The sequence below is a fragment of the Ambystoma mexicanum genome, chromosome 3q, assembly GCF_040938575.1.
Source record: "Ambystoma mexicanum isolate Mex_15411 chromosome 3q, UKY_AmexF1_1, whole genome shotgun sequence".
Taxonomy (NCBI): domain Eukaryota; kingdom Metazoa; phylum Chordata; class Amphibia; order Caudata; family Ambystomatidae; genus Ambystoma; species Ambystoma mexicanum.
Window position 1 is genome coordinate 238,851,090 of NC_090926.1, and position 21,017 is coordinate 238,872,106.

The window sequence follows — 21,017 nt, forward strand, 5'->3', positions numbered from 1 at the left end:
GTAAGGATAGAGGGAGAAAAGTCATATTTGGAATAAAGCCCACCACTCCAAGATGGGAAGTCAGAAAAGAAAACGAAAACCCATTTTTATAGCAAAACGGAAGAATCGGATTTGGATGATTACTCGCAGAGCAACTCACAACTTCGGTTGGACAGCTAGAAAGAACATTTGTGTGGCTACACTTGAGGAGATAGGGTAGCTTATAGACTACTAATCAGCACACCAGGGCAACGTGGAAACAGGGTAGGAAAATCGATTTTGAGGAGAAAGCAAATGCAAAAGAAAAATACACACAGCAAATGGAAATTCGTTTCACATGGCACTTGTAATGACAGGTAGCTAAGGAGAGGTGCTTAGTTTTGAAAATCGCAAATCGTTTTCTATGGACAAGGACAGATGCACGTAACAGGTAAGATGCTAGCAAAAGTGGTTGCTCTCAATGGGACTACGGTTGAGGTTTTTAGTAGCACAGATGCAAATAGGATTTCGTAGGGAATGCACACAATAAACTGACAAATTCGGTATTCAGTGATGAGACTAATTCTGTTGAGGCAATACTTTAATGACTATAATTATAAAAAACACTCAATGAAATTCTTGATTTCAAATGGCAACAATATTGGACGTGAATTTCAATGGGGGAATTAGATACTCAGATCTTATACATAGAACTGAAATATTTATCAAAGGAATATGCTAACATACACGGGCTGATACAGATTCTTCTATGGGAAGGTGAATGAATTATACTGGCAATTTGGCACTTTCAATGGGATTTTCTGAGGGATTTATGTTACAAAAAGAGAGGTTTATGCAATTTGGGATTGGGGTTATTTGCTACTTACAAAGTAAGTTTTGGTTTGGGATTCTGGACAGCCAGCTGGATCTCAGGACTCTCTGGACAGCTAGGCAAGGGTTCTGCTCTCTGCACTCTCTTGGATGGGATCAGCTAGGCAAGGGTCTGGTCTCTGCACTCTGCAAGATGGTAAGGTGCAGTTTCCTTCCATCCTCTTTCTCCTGTCTCCCTGGATTCTTCTCTGTGCCCCTCTGTCCAGTACAGTCTCCCCTTATATAGCCCTAATGACATCATTTATTTTACAATCTGCGGGAAGTACCCTAGAATTACTCCTACCCTGGGATAGAACAGCCTACCATTCCTCCCTCCACCCACAGGCATCATTGGTTCAAGGGGAGAGAGCATCATCAGCCTGTTTGTCATTTATTATAGTTATTTGTTGTCCGGTCAACTTTTTAGAAGAACTAAGTCATATATCATAACTTCTAACTTATACTAGACACTGTCATAAGGAATAATAGGCAGTTTTAGGGGGTTATGGGGAATTAGGAAAACCAATAGCCAACTCTGTGCGAGGTAGCATGTCCCCTTGGCACCTTTTTGTCCTTTTCATGAAATGCATAATAGTTATCACTCTGGAAATGATCAAGCATTTTCATAATGTATATCTCCATCTTTCCACCAACTGTCATATTTCTCCCATTTTAAAATCAGCCAGAAACGAGTCTTGACTGGCCATTTAAGTTCACAAAGTCCTAGAAACATGCACTTCGTTTCTGAAAATCCGCCTGGAAATCACATGGATAAATATCATAAAATTAAATTATTTCTTATTCTGAGTGCTGGGAAACATGCCTAAAATGCATAAATCCTTTAATGTCAATTTGGAAGATCTGTCACATATGGGAGGGTGGTGCTTCATCCCCCACAGCCAAATGTCTCTCCCTGGCTCAGCTTGCAACAAAAGACTTTTATTGCACCCTTTGAAGTTTGTCAGTTTGTCCTTGGGAGTGGGTGCAAAAAAGGAACTCAAACTTCTTGGTCAAACTCTGGCCACGCTTGCTTTCTTTGTCTTTCCTGCTAGTACTGCCTTCTAGTCTGGCAGAGCAGTGGATCATCACGCCCTCCGCCACATCACATATCATTGCGGAAGGGTTCACTTATTAATGCGACTTCCAGTGGGAGGCCAGGCTTTCAATTGAGTTTCATGCCTGAGCCCAAAAACTGGTTTTACTGGTATTCTGAGTCGTTTTCCAAGGTGGCCGCAATCTTGTGGGGACAAACATAATGTACATTGTGTAGCCAACTTCCCAACCGCACACTGACATTTCTGTGCAAGCAAAAGCTACTGTCTCACAGTGGCTTTTAAACATCATTTCCCTTATTTTCTTTCACACGTGTGCAAGCCGTATTTCATTTAATGTTTGAAATGTGGTTCAGTAGGTCATCGGCTTACTTTTAATTTGGCCTTTTTGAGTGGGTTTGCTATTACTGTTGGTTCATGGACACCGAGGGGTATGGCACAGGGTTCTTTGATGTGACATGCAATAAAAAGGACAAGCCAAGCCGTTTTTTCCATTTGCAATGTTTTGAGCGCTACGGTTCACATGAAATGGAAAACAGAAGCCATGTTGGGTTGCAATGTTGAACTCCTTGCCTGTCATGTGAATTAACAGTAAGACAAGGCCATTCTTTTGATGTAGTGCAAGGTTGTCCAACATACGGCCCACGGGCCACAATGCGGCCCTCCAAGCCATTTCATGTGGCCAGCGAGGCTGTACAGACAACATTGAACAAATAAAGAAATAAACTGGGCCGTGGTGGAGGACAGTTACTGCCTCTGATGCCCCTAAAAGGCGGGGGGGGAGCACCAGAGGCAGTAACAGGCCACGGCCCGGTTTATTTATTTATTTGTTCAATGTTTGTCGGGTCCGTGGACCCGATTAATTTATTTATTTCTGCAAAACATTGCAGAAATAAATAAATTAATCGGGTCCACGGACCCGGCAAACATTGAACAAATAAATAAGTAAACCAGGCCGTGGCGGAGGACTGTTACTGCCTCTGCCATGGCACGGTTTATTTATTTATTTGTTCAATGTTTGTCGGGTCCTTGGACCCGACTAATTAATTTATTTCTGCAATGTTTTGCAGAAATAAATAAATTAATCGGGTCCAAGGACCCGACAAACATTGAACAAATAAATAAATAAACCGGGCCGTGGTCTGTAACTGCCTCTGGTGCCCCCAGCACCAGAGGCAGTTACAGGCCATGGCCCGGTTTCAGGGGCGCAGAGTATGAGGGTGCTATGGTCCCCCTAGCCCCCCAGGCCGGAGAGAAGAGACGCAGTATGGATGGCCCTTTGTTCCATCAATACTATGTCTCTCTCTGGCGGCCCGGGTAAAAGCCGGGTAAAAAACAATGTTTAAAATGTGTGGGATGGATGCAAAGCAAGATGCTCTTGTTTTGCATCTGTTCCTCAATTTCTAAAAATCGTTTTGGTTCGGGTATACTTCTACATCTGTGTGCACGGATGTAGAGGTACACCCAACCCAAAACGATTTTTAGAAATGGAGGCACAGATGCAAAGCAAGTCTGTCCCTCAATTTCTAAAAATCGTTTTGGGTTGGATGTATTTGTACATCTGTGCACCCCGCTTGGCAAGAGGGGTGCACAGATGTAGAAGTACACCCAACCCAAAACGATTTTTAGAAATGGAGGCACAGATGCAAAGCGTCTGTCTCCTAATTTCTTGGTAAGAGGGGTGCACAGATGTAGAGGTAAACCCAACCCAAAACGATATTTAGAAATGGAGGCACAGATGCAAAGCAAGTCTGTCCCTCAATTTCTAAAAATCGTTTTGGGTTGGGTGTATTTGTACATCTGTGCACCCCTCTGTGCACCCCTCTTAGCAAGAGGGGTGCACAGATGTAGAGGTATAATATGCCCAGAGGGATCGAATCTGTGTTGCTCCTTGTCGTCTTGCTTCCAAGGCGAGCACGTTGCCCCTAAACTGTCCTCCTGAGACTCTGAAGATCTGAAGTACATTTAATGATACAGAACCAGAACTATTGAGCAAGTCTAACATCATCTTCATCATCATCAGAATAAATCAACACTGTTGTGGTTATACAAGAGCTAATATATTTAAAGGGATGGAATTACTCCAAATGCAGCAGCACTATTCAATAACCCAAAGTGTTAAGCATAGTTAATGTGAAAATACGACACTTCTCACCATTGGGACAGTACTGCCTGGGACAGAGTTTCACAGTGAAGAAGTGAGCAAGTGATCCGGGGTATGCAGCCCACACACACGCATGGCATTCCCATGCACCCACTTGCGCGATTTGCACCAAATTAGTGAGATTGTGCTCCAAGGCACACGCACAGTCTTTGCTCTGAGGTTTGACACACTCACAGGATGGGATGGCATTTCGTTCTCCTATCCTAGTTGAGTTGCTCTGCCTTTTGAGGACTACTACAACCTGGATGATTATAGAGGGGTGGAGTAGGGCAGTATGGGCCTACTAGAATGCAACTGGAAGGCTTAAACCTCCTTCTTACTTGCCTTTAGTATATGCAATACATGCTATCCAATGTTTGCACTGTTCTGCACCCCCCGTACCTCTCGCACCAAGTTGGCGACTACATGCAAATGCGGTCATATATGTGCTGGTTATGTCACTTCCTATATTTGGGCACCTCCCGGGAAATTCATAAGTCGGCTCCCCTGCCCAATTTATTTATTTGTTGAATGTTTGTCGGGTCCGTGGACATGATTAATTAATTTATTTCTGCAATGTTGGGTCCGACCAATAAACCGGGCCGTGGCAGAGGACTTTTACTGCCTCAGGTGCCCCCTGGAATTGGATTATGCTTCTTTCATTAACACAGAAGTAATGTATGTGTATTACACTGCACATGCTCAGGCAGCATCAATCATGCTTTGTAGAGGACAATGCTGGCCTAAATTGGGAACAGCCAGCATAGACATGTTGCTACAGAGGCATATTTTGGGCACAACCAGAATGTCAATGTGTTACATCAGTGACAGTGCTGTCTTACACTGTGGACACATTGATCATTAAAATGTGTTGTGTTCTACAATGTTCTTGTCTGCTGTTAGTGACATGGAATGTACATGTTCCCCTGTAGAACAGATTGTAAATTTATGGCTTTTTGGTCACTTTTCCTGCTGTAAAATTCACAATTTCAGCCGCATATCTTGAAAAAAATATCTTGGTGGGGGAGACCCCCCCAAAACCCTCCCTAGATTGTTATAGTTCCCTCGCTACGCTCGGTCGCCCCCACTATTTCCGAGAAATATCAACACATACACACTGGAAGAAATCACAAGAAACTAACCTTTGATCACTGCCCCGACACCAAAAGCTATCTTTGGGACAGCATGGCTATGCCTGTGAAGCTAGTGTGTCAAAGGTCACACACCATCGCTTTTGAATATACTTTGTGTCAGGCTGTTCACTTTTGGCTAGCCGGCCCTCCGGGTCACAAAAAGTGAATGCTTCGGCCCCACATTCAAAAAGGTTGGACAAGTCTGATGTAGTGCATAACTTTTTGTGATGCAGATGAAATAACTCAAAAGCAGGGCTGTTCTTCACTGCAGTGTAAAGCTTATGGTTATGCAGATGAAAGAGTAGCAAACGCAAGGCCATTCTTCACTGCAGGGTTCAAATGCTTGCCACACATGTGCCTGGAAACAAAGCATAGCCGTTTTTGGTGGCAATGTTTAATGTAGTTTTTTAGGTGACAGGGATTTCTGTTAGGGCTTGTAAATGCACCCCACAGTAACATGGACGGAACAGCAGGTTTATCGCTGCAAGGTCGTGGATCGTTAGTTAGTTGCAACACAGCAAAAATACAATTATTACCCAATGATAAAAGGGACTGTCCAGTCAATGTTGTACACAAATATCTTATCTACTTTATTATTATCAGACCGTTCTAGCACACTACAAAATACAACCCACCCTGTAAAGGAATGCAAATGACAGACATTTTCAAGAGGTAGAAGGGATGCCCTCTGGATATTGACAGGAGGGTAGTTGGTAACGTAATTAATCACAATAGTTCAAAGATACTTGGTTTCAACACAAAGGGAGCAATGGGTCGTAAAATGTCATAAGGGGCATTAGGAGAAGGACCAGGGGACAGAACCATAATGTACCTTTTGCTTGTAGAAGTTCTTGGTGCTTGATAGGGTTGGGTCAGTTTCAGGGCACTGTGCAACTCCTGGGACAGAGTTCAAGATGGAACACAGCTGTGGGTATCCAGCTGCAGGCAGTTTTGTGAGCGAGGCTGGAAGGACACCTGCAGGCTGGTCTACACAGCTGCTCAGGGTCAGTAATCATTGCCTCATTGCTGGTTGGTTGGTCTAAAGCGCTGGTCGAGGTGTCTTGGACAACGTTAGTGACTGAGGCATCACAGCAGTCAGCTGTTCAGTCGGTTGCAGATCGAGGGGCTCGACTGGCTCAAAAATGTCTTTTAAGGTGGACGCTGGTTGATGCTTGTCCATGCACTCCTCCAAGCTTCTATACTAGGCTCCTGTTGTCCTTTAAGGCTGGCGTCCCAAAGCTAAGGAGAGTGTTCAACATCCTTGTCCTTGGTTTGGTTCAGAGATGCTCTGGCTTTTTCCACCTAGGAAGCTTGCTTGCAGAGCATAGCAGGGCATGCTATGTGCTGGCTGGGTACCAGTTGTGGTGCTGCTGGAGGGTTCTCTGGGTTCTGTATCTCCCTCTGTTCCCTGGGAGATGTTTAGTGAAGGGATATTGCTTCCCTCTTTGGAAATCCTGGCCTTCTTTCACTGGCAGAAGCTGTAAGGCAGACTGCACCTTCAGTCAGGGTCCAAATGAGTCCTTCTTCTTAATCCTTTCGAAGTTGTCGGATGATCTGGTAAATGAGGGGCTCAGCCCTCTTCTAAAGCCAAATGGGACCCATTGATTGGGGCAGGCTAAGCCTACCTTAAGGAACCAATCCGCGGCCTCCACTAACAATCTTCTGTTTTGCGTGAAGTCAGGACCAGAGGGCTTTGCAGCAGGAAAGGTAGGGGTGACACCATGTACTCCTAAGTCCCACCCATCTTCCTGTCTTTTGTATATCAAAGTGTCTCTCTGGAAAACTGAGCCCTCTTTGGCTCTGGATCAAAGCACATGTTTCTCTTGAAGTTTGTGATGAGAGCAGGCTTCCTGTCTCTGTTAAATCACATACTTCTCCCCTGAAAGAGGTACACTCTGCAGGGGTTGCATACGGTACTAGTGGAACCAGACATGCCATTCAGTGTCCTTCAAACAGAGGGGTGGGAACTAGCTTCAAGTTGACACATTGCATACCAAAGACTTGTTAGCAATGTCCTCCTGTTGTATGTCCTGCGATCAAGCCCCTTTAACAGGCTTGCCTCAATTAACTCTCATCAGTATGCGCTGCCACCAGCAGTTGAGATAACAGGAGGGCAGATCAATGGAGCCTTTGATATTTTAATTAGGCTGCACATGGCTGGAGGAAGGGGTCACCTTCCTCCTTGTTGAGCTGCTTTGATGTACCTGTGGCTGTCACATTCCAGCTGAACATGACAGGGAGGATGGTGTCTGTAGGCTCTGTCATCACTGAATCCCTGTGACTATGTGTTTTGTGCGGTGAGCAGGGAAAATGTGAGCCAAATGGCCTCAAACATTTTCGGAGGTTGACCTCTCATCTTTCAGTTTCATTTTGAAAAAGTCCACGCAAGTGCACACTCCTCGTGCATATGGTTGAATTCCTCACATGTCCTTCATCCTCCACGTTTGAACCACCACCCTACTGAGGGTCTGGTTCATCATCAGGGCAAAAGTACTGACTCAGGCCATCTGCATTTCCATGCTGGGAGCCTGGCTTGTGCTGGATGTCCATATCTTATCCCTGTAGAGCTATGGCCCAACACAAAAGCTTAGGTTTCTCCCCTTACGTGGACATTAACCATTGCAGAGACCTGTGGTCCATCTGGATCATAAAGTGAGACCCAAAGATGTAGGGTTTCAGCTTCTTTACGACCCATACTACGGCGTATACCTCTTTTTCTATAACAGCCCAGTACCTTTCCCTTTTGTCAACCGCCTGCTAATGTAGGCAACAGGTTGCTCTACTCCTTCAGAGTTCAGCTGTGCTAACACTGCTCTAATCCCCAAATCACAGGCATATGTCTTGATAATGAATTCCTGACCGGAGTCTGGCACTTTCAGTACTGGGGCCCTGCTCAATCCATCCTTTAAATCCTGAAAGGAGGTTTGACAGGTGGGGTTCCAAGTTACCTTCTACTACATCTTCTCAGAAGGTACGTCATTCAGGGGCATAGCAAGGGTCCTATACCCTCTGATGAATGACCGGTTGTACCTGGTGAGACCTAGAAAGGCTCTCACCAGCATCTGTGTGGTGGGGATGTCCCACTCCTTCACATCCTTTACCTTCACTTCGATAGGTTGTTTCTTACCTCCATCGACCAAGTTGCTGAGGCACTGTCTGGCACTTTGTGGTCCTGATAGTCAGACCTGCATTCTGCAGTGCCTGAAGCACTTATTTCAGGTGGGAGAAGTGATCTTTCCAGGTGTGGCTGAAGAAAGCAATGTTGTCTAAATAAGCGACACTGAGGTTTTTCAAACCCAACAAAACCTGGTTAACCATCTGCTGAACAGTGGCAGGGGCAATATTCAATCTGAAGGGCATCACAGTATACTGATAATGTCTTTCCAGGGTTCAGAATGCTGACCTCCCTCGCTCCATTAGTAAAGTCGCCCTGCCAATAACCTGCCATGTGGTGAAAGGCACTCATGTACTTTGCAGCTCTGAGCTTGTCAATTAGCTCATCTGGCCGAGAAATAGGGTGAGCATCTGTCTTTGTGACAGAATTGCATCCCCTGTAGTCCACACAAAAGCAAACTTCAGTCTTCCCACCACTGTTCTTGTTAGGGACCAGTACCACTGGGCTTGCCCAGGGGCATGCGGGATGGCTCTATCACTCCTAGGGACATCTGGGAAACGTCCTCCTTGATGTTGTCCCTAACCTTATCAGACATCCGGTGAATGCTTCTCTTCACCTGTTTACTGTCTCCAGTGACCACATCATGGGTGCACAAAACTGCACGGCATGGAGTCAGCAAAAACAGACTAGCAAACTGTCCCAATAACCAGTGCCTGTCGGTCAGTTGCTGCGCTGATGGGTACGTTGTAAGGTTGACACCTTCAACTGATCCATCTGTGGTTTCAGTGTGCAGTAGGTCTGGGAGAGAATTGGTGTCCTCCTCCATCCCTCCATCTGTCACTAATGCCATGACCAAGTCATACCGGCTATAGTGAGATTTTAGTCGGTTTACGTGACAGACCGTGCACCTATGTTTAGGTCCTTTCACGTCACTGAGGTCATTCACCTCACTGACATTTCACAGCACACAGCAAAGCCCAGTCCACTTGTACTGAAGGGACTGGGTTTGACAGTGCACCGGGGAGACCCCCTGCTGGCCCAGAGAGCCGAGGTTTGTTCCGCAGTACTTTAAGACGAGATAGCTGCACCTAGAGATGAATGGGGGTGCAGATTTATTACTCCAACACCAATCAATAAGGACAACTCAATGGTTTGGCAAAGGGAGTCTGTTTAATGACAAGTACAAAAAACGGGGAGTCATGAAAATCAGCAGTGATGCGATTGTCCTTCTCGCTTCAACTCCAGCGAACTTCATACAAACAGTGATAATTATACTAAAACCTTGTCATAATCTGAAGTGTAACACTCAAAAGTTGATAAACCTTTCTATTGGTTAGGAAAAGGTAACTTTAATATAGGTACTATATCTGTATATGGTAATTGAGTGAGGGGATTGGATAAACACTATCAGGTGGGCTCCTAAGCCCTTCCTTCAAAATCACTACTGTAGATGTCACTAAAAGTACGACGTCCTATTGGTTCTACTATCTATAGGATCCTAGATTATTTGGTCCATTATGATTGGGTTGGCACCAATCCCATCCCTAAATTTCCACGTTGCTTAGCAGCACGCAGAATTATCAGCCAGGTGCAGGGGCCCCACGATTCACCCGGCCTTCCTTCAATCCATCATTACTTTAGTGGCTATGTGTCAATTAGTTCACTGTGGTTGGCCTCGAAACTGTATCTTCTTGTCTGGAAAAATTATGGTATCTCTGTCTGGGAGAATGCCAAGCGTAAGTGTGAACCTGTGCTCCTTCTCGCTCGGGTGGTAACGTGCTGCTCACACCGTGAATTTGCCTAGTTCCTCTCAATTTGTGCATTTAATTCTTATTCGGCTTGCCATCTGCCTATGCCTCCTTATTTCGACCTTCCAAAGACAGGATATTCTGTTCTTAAATTTCAATTATGTGTAGCTACTGTTCGCTTCTTCTATTGGTATGACCTTGGCTCCTCTGGCACAAGTTGCTTTTGCTGAGTTTCAATTCAGCCTTCACTGCTCATTTATCTGGAATACAAATCTTGTTGGGTTTGGCCTCTAGTAACCTGAATTGATTAAGCTTTAGTGCAAAGTGTAATCTCACTTATAATACTATGCTTCATTTTGAGGTAGATTATGCATAATGGTGCATGCAGCTCTATTCTTGTACTTAGCATAGCAAGCCGTACTGTTTTCTTAGCCTTCTTGCGGTTTCAAGCATATGTACAGGTGTAAACTGATCCACTTTGTCCATTTTGCTTACAGTTTAACTCTCTTTCGTTTTGATAGCTTTCGATCATTTTAAGGTTCACAATATCTTTCTTCATGGCATTTCGTCTCTTTGTTTCATCCTTGGGTCGTCATATCTTCTATCTGTGCATGCGTCTGGGCCATCATGATGTCACCATTCGTCTTCCATTAAGGCCTTTCTAGGTTTCTTCCAAGACGGTACTTAAGCAATCTTCATTTCGTTTCATTTGCTGGTAGGGTTGTGTCAATGGATACCTTACTGTCCATGGTTGTCTGGTTATTTGTACTGCGATAGGTATTTTTCTTCTGATGGGTACTGGACCAAGCCCTACTGTGTCTCTCTGCTGGTCTATCTGTTCATTATACGTCACATATTTTGGTGTGAACATTCCTGGTACTTCAAAATGGGCCATGGGTGTGCAGGCTTTATTGGGGACCTCCTCTATACTCCGCCCTCTGGTTGATTCATCAACCACTTCCACTTCCTCCTTCGTAGTCATCTCACTTAGTTCCTCTGTATGTGTTCTTACTTCATCATCTGGGTTCATTCCTTCTCCATCTTCTGGGACTGTACATGATGGTTTGAACGAGTGTCTCTTTGGAGTCCATATTTTTATTACTCCTTTCAGGCTTCCTGCTGTTCTTACATGTTCGTCTTTATTCCATGTCATTAATCGACATTGTCCATTTGGGCTACAGTAAATCCATCTTCCCACATCATTTCTGTGTGTCCTGGGATAAAGAAACGTTGTTCCCTAAGGTGCGTACTCGCTAGTGTTCACAAAGTCTCTTATTTCTTCACCAGTCAGGTCTTTGGGCTTCCATCCTGGCTCGACATCAATCATGATCTTCATCCCTATGGCTTTTTTCGCAGTTTTCTGGCATTGTGAGATTATTGTTTGTTTGTTTGTTTGTTTATTTATTTAGTATAGCGCGCAAAACCCAGAGGTAACAGGGCGCAACAGAGGTCAGGAAGATAGGATTACATAAAAACTTGGTTACAGAATAAGATAGGCATGAGAAAAAGAGCATTGCATTTACAGTTACATTGTGTGGGATGTGCATATATACATATAATTGAGCGAAAGCTTACAAATTTACATATTTAGTGCTGTGCATAGGGGCAGTTCGGTTGCATTTACATATTTACATATTTAAGGCTGTGCATGGTAGTCAGGTTATAGCACTGGCATGATCAGATTAGATGGCAGGGTTAGTCGTGAGGATCATTGGCCCGCAGCCAAGTGAGGGTGTTTCGCCTGAAGCTATAGTAGGATTGGTCTGTCCTAATGTAGAGTGGGAGGGCGTTCCAGTGTTGGGCTGCCAAGACAGGGAAGCTGCTGCCGCCGGTTTTCTTTTGTCTGAAATTGGGTACCTGCAGGCAGTAGGAATTAATCGATCTGGTGGGGCGGGTGGACGTTTTTTTCTTTATTCTGGATGCGAGATAGGGGGGGGCTGCGTTGTTTAAACATTTGTAGGTGAGTGATGCCGTTTTGAGGGAGATGCGGTCGTGGATTTTAAGCCATTTGTGTTCTCTCCTTTTGTTGGAGATGTGTTCCTTAGAGGGTAGGTTGAGGGCTGTTCTGAGAGCGTTGTTTTGTAGTGTCTGTAGTTTGTTGGTTATGCATTTGTTGGCTCCTAGGTACATGGCGTTGCAATAGTCCAGTCTGGATAGTATTAGGGCGTTGGCTATGATGATGCAGCTAGCTTGGGTGAGGAAGGCTCTGCTTGCCCTAATTAGCTTGCATGTGTAGGTGGTGGAGGATGCTAGTGAGTTAACTTGTTTTTTTAGTGACATGGTTGCATCAAGGTGAAAGCCTAGTGTTTTCACTGTTTTGGCCACTGTGATGGTGTTGCCATCAATGTTGAAGGCCTTATAGTTGGAACTGAGTTTTTTGAGATTGGTATTGGATCCGAGGAGCAGGATTTCGGTTTTCTCATCATTTAGACATAGACCGTGTGTGGCCATCCATGCCTGAATGATGAGATATATTTTGTTTACCAAGGCCGTATCTGAAGCGTAGTTGCCTGAAAGGGGTATGAGGATCTGGGTGTCATCTGCATAATTGGTATATGAGACACCCAGTCTGTCCAACTTGTCAAATAGGGGCTTGGTAAAGATGTTGTAGAGGGTGGGAGAGACGCAGGAGCCTTGGGGCACCCCACAGGTTATTTTAATGGGGTCTGCTGAGGCTAGGGTGGAGAAGACCCTCATAGTTCGGTTGTCCAAGAATGATTGGATCCAGGCTATGGCCTCTTTCGAGAAGTGGGCTGCTGAGGCCAGGTGTTCGCACAGGACTGCGTGATCTACCAGGTCAAATGCTGCCGACAGATCGAGGAGTAGTAACATGGCAGTGTTCCCTTTGTCGTTAATCTCATTGATCTGGGTTTTAAGATCGATTAAGGCTGTCTCGGTGCCGTGCTTCGGTCTGAAGCCTGATTGGTGGGTGCCTAGTAGTTTGTGAGTTTCAAGATATTGCTGAATCTGCAGGTATGCTACTCTATCTATTATCTTTAACAGGAATGGCACCGTGGTGATGGGCCTGTAATTGGTGGGAATAGCGGGGTCTAGGGTTTGCTTCTTGAGGAGAGGCAGGACCCAAGATTCTTTGAGGTTACTTGGTATGGTGTTGGAGGAGAAGGATGCGTTGATCAGCTTGGTTATAAAGGGGGCTAGATCCCTAGCAGCATCCTTGATTATCTGGGGAGGGCAGTTGTCGCCTTTGCAGTTAGATGGTTTAAGTGAGGCTATAACTTTTTCTGTTTCTGGGATAGATATTTTGGTAAATCTGAAGAGATTCTGGCCTGGACGGTTGGCTGTTTTGTCGTGGTTGCTGGGAGATGCTTCATTGGTGGTGAGAGAGTCTTTTTTCAGAGCGATTTTGGTTTGGAGAGTTTTGATTTTATTAGTTAGGGCGTTTTGGACGCTGGTGCACCATACTTTATCTTTAATTATATTGTCTGATGGGGGTATAGGGGATTCTAGTTCCCTTAGTATAGCAAATAGTTCTCTGGTGTTGGAGCTCGATTTTGCGATTCTTTCAATGAATAGTTTCTTTTTGGTGAGTAGAATTTCTTTTTTGTAGTTGTTTGCACAAAGTTTGAGTTGTGATTTATTCTCTTCTGTAGGGGAGTTGCGCCATTGGCTTTCAAGTTTTCTTTTGTGCAGTATAAGTTCTTTCAGGTGTGGGGTGAACCAGGTGTTCAGGTGGGCTTGCTGTTTGCTTTTTTGCAGTTTTAGAGGGGCAATGATGTCTAGTCCTTTTTTTATGATATTGTTATAGTTTTCTACTAGGCGTTCTGGTTTTAGATTATCGGGGAGAGCATTGAGGGTTGGCAGTAGTAGTGGTAGGAGGTTGTCAGGGGTTATGTTTTTTTTTGCTCTAGTGGGTAGTGGTGGTGCCATGATTTTTCCTTTGTTGACTTCTTTATTGAGAGATAAGGTGAAGTCAATGAGGTGATGGTCTGTCCAGTGCTGGGGAGTGGTTTTGGTAATGACGGTGTCGCAGTTTAGAGTGGCGATCCAGTCCAAGGTCCTACCTTTATTATGGGTGGGGGTGAGCACTCTTTGGATTAGGCCGTGTTCATCTAGCATGTTGGCTATAGCTTGTGCTGATTTGTCGTCAGGGTCGTTTAGTCCTAGATTCAAGTCGCCTAGCAATAATATTTGGGTGGTGTCTTTTATGTTGTTGGCTAGGAGGCTGGATAGGTCTGCTTCGAATGAGCCAATGGGGCCGGGTGGCCTATATATTAGAAGGATGGTTAAGGTGCGACAGTTGGAGATGGGTAGTTTGGCTACTAGGAGTTCGCAGGATTTGAGAGGTGCTTGAGGCAGTGGTCTTAGCTCGAGGTTTGTTTTAGCTATGATGGCTCGGCCGCCTCCTCTGTTGTTGGGCCTGTCCATTCTGATTATTTGGTAATTTTCTGGAATGGCTATTGAGAGTGCTGGGCCTGCTGCTTCGTGCAGCCATGATTCAGTGATAGCTAGGAGGTCGAGGTTGTTTGAGGATAAGGTGTCTGCTATTTCTGTGGCGTGGGCCATTATCGATCTGGCGTTGATCAAAGCTCCGGATATAGTGGTAGTGTTGGGTGTATCCTGGATTGTTATAGGGATGAGTTTGGGTTGGGTGGAGTTGTAGCAGGGTGTGATGTGTCTCGGGTGGATTTTGGTGTGTTGCAGGGTGGGTCTCTTGTTGTGGTAGATGGGCTCGTAGGAACGGGGTAGTCTGGCTCGTAGTCTAGTGTTTCTTTCTAGGGTTGGACAGGGTGCATTTTCTGCAGGGTACATGGTTATGGTGGCAATGAAGATGGTAAAGTGTAATATATGTATGAGGAGATACAGTAGGGTGGCTGTTTGGCTCTTGCTGAGGTACATTGTACGGTTTGGCATGTGTAAATAGACAGGGGGTTTACCTGAGTTCGCAACTCAGGCTAAGAATGGCATGTGCAAATAGATGCAAGTAAGCAAGTAGTTCACCTAAGAACAGTAATCACATTTAGGCTAAAATGACATGTGCAAGTAGATGCAAGTAGGCAAGGGGTTCACCTAAGAGCAGTAATCACATTTAGGCTAAAAATGGCATGTGCAAGTAGATGCAAGTAGGCAAGGGGTTCACCTAAGAACAGTAATCACATTTAGGCTAAAATGACATGTGCAAGTAGATGCAAGTAGGCAAGGGGTTCACCTAAGAACAGTAATCACATTTAGGCTAAAAATGGCATGTGCAAGTAGATGCGAGTAGGCAAGGGGTTCACCTAAGAGCAGTAATCACATTTAGGCTAAAAATGGCATGTGCAAGTAGATGCAGTAGGCAAGGGGTTCACCTAAGAACAGTAATCACATTTAGGCTAAAATGACATGTGCAAGTAGATGCAAGTAGGCAAGGGGTTCACCTAAGAACAGTAATCACATTTAGGCTAAAAATGGCATGTGCAAGTAGATGCGAGTAGGCAAGGGGTTCACCTAAGAGCAGTAATCACATTTAGGCTAAAAATGGCATGTGCAAGAAGATGCAAGTAGGCAAGGGGTTCACCTAAGAACAGTAATCACATTTAGGCTAAAAATGGCATGTGCAAGTAGATGCAAGTAGGCAAGGGGTTCACCTAAATTCGGTAATCACATTTGGGCTAGAAATGGCTACAGACATATAGATAACTCTGCAAGTTGGACCAGTTAGTAGAAAAAGACTACCACATGGTCGGGGGGGCGCATGATACCAAGAAGGATCTGTGGTGTTGAGGGCATTGCTGTGTATGAGTAAACATGTATTCGTGTCTACTGTACTTGCTTCTTGAGTACTATAGAGTGATAGCTGTTCAGTAAGTGAGAGAGCTCCAATCACACATTAAGAAATGCGTGCAATTTGTTTAACGTTAGAGAATCTCAGAATTTCCGCAGCTGGTGATTGTTACCGCTTTTGTTGTTAGAAAATCAACAATTACAAATGTAGGTGTATCGCTTCAGTTATTTCTTATAAGAGCTTAGCCGTCTTATGTAGTTAAGCATTACTCACCAAAACAGTTCAGTTAAGCTGATAGGTATCATGGTGCTGTACATGGCCAATGTACCATATATGTTTAGAATCAGTATAATGCGGCTGCGGGCGTCTCCAACTTCTGATAGTGAGAGATCCTGGAGTTGAAAGGGCAGAGATCCTGGCCCCTGGCTCCTACGGCTCCCAACAGGCACCCAACAGGCCTTAGAGTGGCCTTCGAGCTGGCCGCCGGCGTGATCCGCCTGCCGGCGGTTACAGCTGATGTAGATGAGGCTCAGCCTCGGTTTCAGGCCGCGCTGCGCCCGGCATGGGCGAGTCAGGCGCCGTGTGGGGACAGGGTCAGGCAGGCCCTGTCCTGTTCCCCGCTTGTCGCGTGGTTCCTCTGCTGGGCTGGGGGTGCTGGGGGGGCTCCTGCCCTCGCCCCACGATGAGGAAGAGTGGAGTGAGGGGGTTGGCAGGCACCCAACAGGCCTTAGAGTGGCCTTCGAGCTGGCCGCTCGAAGGCCACTCTACTATACCACTTATTATCTTGATAACACAAAGTCCTAGCAATATCATCACTACTATGGCTCCTAGGAACTTCAATATGTCTGCCATCCACTGTGGAACCCAAGAGAATATTGATCCTCACCAGCTGTCATCATCAACTTCGTCAGTTTTGTCAATCATCTGGTTCTGTAGCTTGGTCAGCAAACCTATTGCTTCTGTTAGAGTTCCGTTTTCTTCATCGTGTGAAGGTATAAATGTGCAACATGATTTCCCAATTTTTGCACAAACTCCTCCATCCATGGCTGTGATCATGTCAAGGACATATCTGTTCTGGAGAGTCATCAATCGGATTGCTCTCAACTCTTCATTGATAGCATTAAATCCTTTTATGGTAGTGTTGATCATCTGCAGTACTCCCATCTGGTTATCTGCAACCACTTAGTATTTGCTACAACTTGAATTCTTAGCATGAAAATCATTGTGAAAACTGATGAGGTGAGGCTGGACAGTCTGTATTCATATTGGATCGCATGAAATGCTTCTTCTGATTTAGTGGAGAAGTAATTTTCTCTCTTTATCCGAGTTAGCAGTTCCACAGATCTCTTGTTCCTCAGGTGAGCATCTGCTTTCGGGAAACTGTCAATACTCAGGTCACTTTTTGGGATTACTAGTGCTGGAACATCAACATTCACTGCTGTGCATGTGCTTCCCCAGTTCCTTGCAGTCTGATGTATGCTTGGGATCCGCATGCCCAATAATGATCCATAATTACTGCAGTTCCATGATCCATTCCTGGAGCATCAAAAATTCTTCCACAGTTCTGATTCTCTCCCATCTTTCTTGTGCCATTGTTCCTGAAGCACAATTTTAGGCTTTCTAGTGGCACTATCTGCAAGGGCCCTCCTCTGTCCTCGACCCATGTCAGTAGTTTTACAAGTTTTGGCTATAATGGCTTACACAGTCTTTGTGAGTTTTCGATGGCTTCCTTGCAGGCTCCGAGGACCATCCACGCTCGGCAGATCACTACTCCTTCCTCCCAACCGTTTGGTGAAAGAACCATTCCCCAAATCTGCAATTGGCCTCTGTTTTTCCAAATGTGAGCTTCTTCTGGAGTTTTTCCTTGGACATTTAATCTCGGGTTCACTTCCCATCTGATTTCTTCACCTTTAACTCCAGGCTTCTCATATCTGATCACATGATTCCTAGTGTGAGCTCTGTTTCTTGTCTTAATGTCCTGGACATAATCATCTTCATCGGGATGAGCTGTTTCAGTTGCCCATATCAATGAGGCATCTCTTCTCGTGAACTGTCCTCTAGTTTTGCACATCGCTACGTGCGAGAGACAGTGTGCTGTCGGGACGTCAATTTCTACAGATACAGAGACCTTGGAATTCCCCATGCTGTACGGTAAGAGTGCACAAACAAAGCATTCCTGTTCTGAATTTCGTCTTCTAACATCTTTCATGTGCTGGTACCAAATGTTATTTCCCAGGTGTGCTGTGCTATCCAGGTAGTCGTTCAGTTCATTGTCATCTCCATGCATGCTTCTCTTGATCCTTAGGATTCTCCTGTAGTTTGCTATAACTATATCCCTAAATGCATCTGTAGTGCTCCTTTTGGTTATGGGATTCTCAGGTATCCTGGTCCATGGTGCAGGTCTCTTCATCTGTACCAATGTAGTGGGCGGAGGTTTTGCAATTCTCTCCTTTTCCTCTTGCATTTTTTTCCAGCTAGTTATAAATGTCCATACCAACCACCAGCCTGACGCTGATCCAGTGTCTATCTGCATCGTAGAATTAGTACTCGTCCCTTGTGTCAGAACATATGTGCTTGGCAATACAGTCTCTGAGATTTTGTTCTTCAGTTCCTCTTGTCGTTTTCTTGCTCTGGCTATGTACGGGAATAATGAGTGTATTATCAGTTGTGTTCGTGCAGAGTTTCTCCGAGTCGGCACTTGTTTTCTGAAGAGTCTCTGATATGACTGCTACTGTGGGTTATTCACCCTCTTGTTTTCTCACAACATTTGCTGTGAAGTTTCTTATGGCAGGCAGTCTCTTCTTCTCAACTGCCTTGGTTTGTGGCTCTGTGGTCATTGACACTAGGCCTGTTTTGTGTGTATTCAGTGTTTGCGTGCATGTGATTGTCAGTGACTTCGCTTCATTCATTTCATGCTGACCCTGTCTCCGGCTTTTCTCCTCATCCATTTCAACAAGTGTGTGTGTGTCATTGCTAATCACATCCATTTCAAGTTAATTTACTTCACTGTCAGATTTCCTAGGGTCTGGTATGATTATACACGGTCTGGGTGCTTTTTTGGGTTTCATGCGTACATTCCTAGGTGGGGTCACTGAAATTGGAACGCTTTGTGCACCTAAAAAGAATGCAGTTCTGATTGTTAATGACAATAAAATAATGATTAATATAATGCATAGATACATTATGCCCTTGTAGGTCAGGTGACAGCATTTTCTTTCAGAGAAGCGAGGGTGCCTCTCTGCTTATGAGAGGACCAGGTTGCTGCTCTGGACCCACATCTCGATCATTCGCCGAAAGTCAATGTTATTATTCCCTCGCCCAATATCATCTTTCGAGTTATGTGTTTAAGAGTGTCAGGTACTCCACAAGTTTCCCTCCTCTTGTAAATGACAATTGTCTTTTATTTCAGGATACAGTCCCTTTGCTAGACTATGGCAAATCAATAAAAATAATACTTCAGTGAGTCACTTTTACTGTGCGGGTTCAAAGTACATAAGCTCCCAATCTATTCCTCCGATTTGCTTCAGCCCTGAAGACATATTCTACTGTGATCAGTAGAAAATAGGAAAAATAACAACTAATATAACAAGGGAATTGCTTGACACTGCTTCCTCGATCTGTCCCTCGGTGGAAGGTTTTTTAGAATCTCCTCAGATAGCTCCTCTGATGGTTAGAAAGTTCCACTTGAAGCATGATTCCATGCAGGAGCATTCCCATCTGCACTATATTAGCTGGGTCTCTGATGTATGTGAGGATGTCCACATCGATAGGTCTCCCCACTAGCTCTGGAAAGTCAGTGACTAAACGAAAAAGGACACTGTGTGCCAATCGGCTGTCTTCTGTTGACAGGGACATCTGTCCTGTCCTGCTGGGTTCAGGATTATATGCTTTTTCCTTGATGTAAATAATGTCTGCACTGTCCGGTTGCGTGGAGTGTGACTTGAATTACTATATTATTTAAAGATGGCTTAAATGTTCAGTGTTTGCTGGGTCTCGAAGAAATGTGAGTGTATCTGTTGTTCTTCCGACAAGAGTTGGACAGTCTTTTAATATACGGAAGAACAGTACGTTGATAAGTTCATTTATTTCTGCCTGTGTTGGGAACATTTGATTCCTTCTCATTGTACTCAGGGAGCATGGTAAATTGTTCGGCAATGACAGTGAGGAGTTGTCTTATTGTCTTTTCGTTTTCAGGATCTTGTAAACAGTCTGTGACACTGGTAAGCCTCCCTACCAATGACGGGTATGACCTCAGTACTAAGTCGAAATAGTTGACCACATCCTTGGCGATGTCGCTACTGCGGGACACCATAAGTGATTCCGAATAAAGTCTTGGTGTGGAACGAGTCGGGATACTGTATTTGTTTCCAATGTAAATGTCCTCCGTCAAAATTTGTCTCATCGAGGCTTAAGTGTGCCTCAGTCAAAGTTCAAAGTCAACAGATTATATTGTGGCTTATGCGTGCAATTTTCTTATTCACCCTGCAACTAGGATGCACAGAGTCTCCTTTTTATGTCCTTACCCCTTTGTGCTTAGAGGAAGTGTCCACAACTTGCAAAAAGTTCTTTATCTTTACTTTACTGGTCATGCGTTCTTCTTCTTCGTCATGGATCTCCTGTGCACGTGCTGTGGTTCTTCCCCGTCGCTCGTCGATTCCTCTCATTGGGGTGCAGGCAGGGGACCTTCTCCAATGTAGGATTTGATATCACAGAGAAATATAAACGCTCTTCTGCCTTGTAGTTTCACTGCGGACTGAGTGCAGTCTTCCACTATAAAAGGACCGTTGAATCTTGGCTCGTCCCACTTTTATCTTATATGGTTTCTCACCAGGACAGTCTCTCCAGGGAAGACGAGTGGAACATGTAGACCTTGAACTTGGTCTGCAGCAGGGTCTCTTTCTGTGTTCTGTGCTGGGCTGCACCCTTTCCGTCATCGCTGCAGCTGGTCTGAAATCACAGACGTCACATCACAGAATCACAGGCAAGATGTCATGCAGTTCAGATAGTTTTGCATTTCAAACCCTAAAACCTCTCCTGTTGACTGGGCATAACAACTAGCTCTATCTCAGGGTGGCAGGGGAGTCCTCATTCTTCTTCCTGTGGCTATCTTGTGTGGCGTAAGATGATGGTCGGAGCCTGGTTGGTTCCAAAGTGCATACAATGCCAGTGGAAGGCAGTGCAACCATCCCTTTCTTAGAGTAAGCTTCAACGTGGCTATTCTTTCCTTTAACAAGCCGTTGAGCTACTCAGAGGTTCCATTACGTTGCGGATGATAA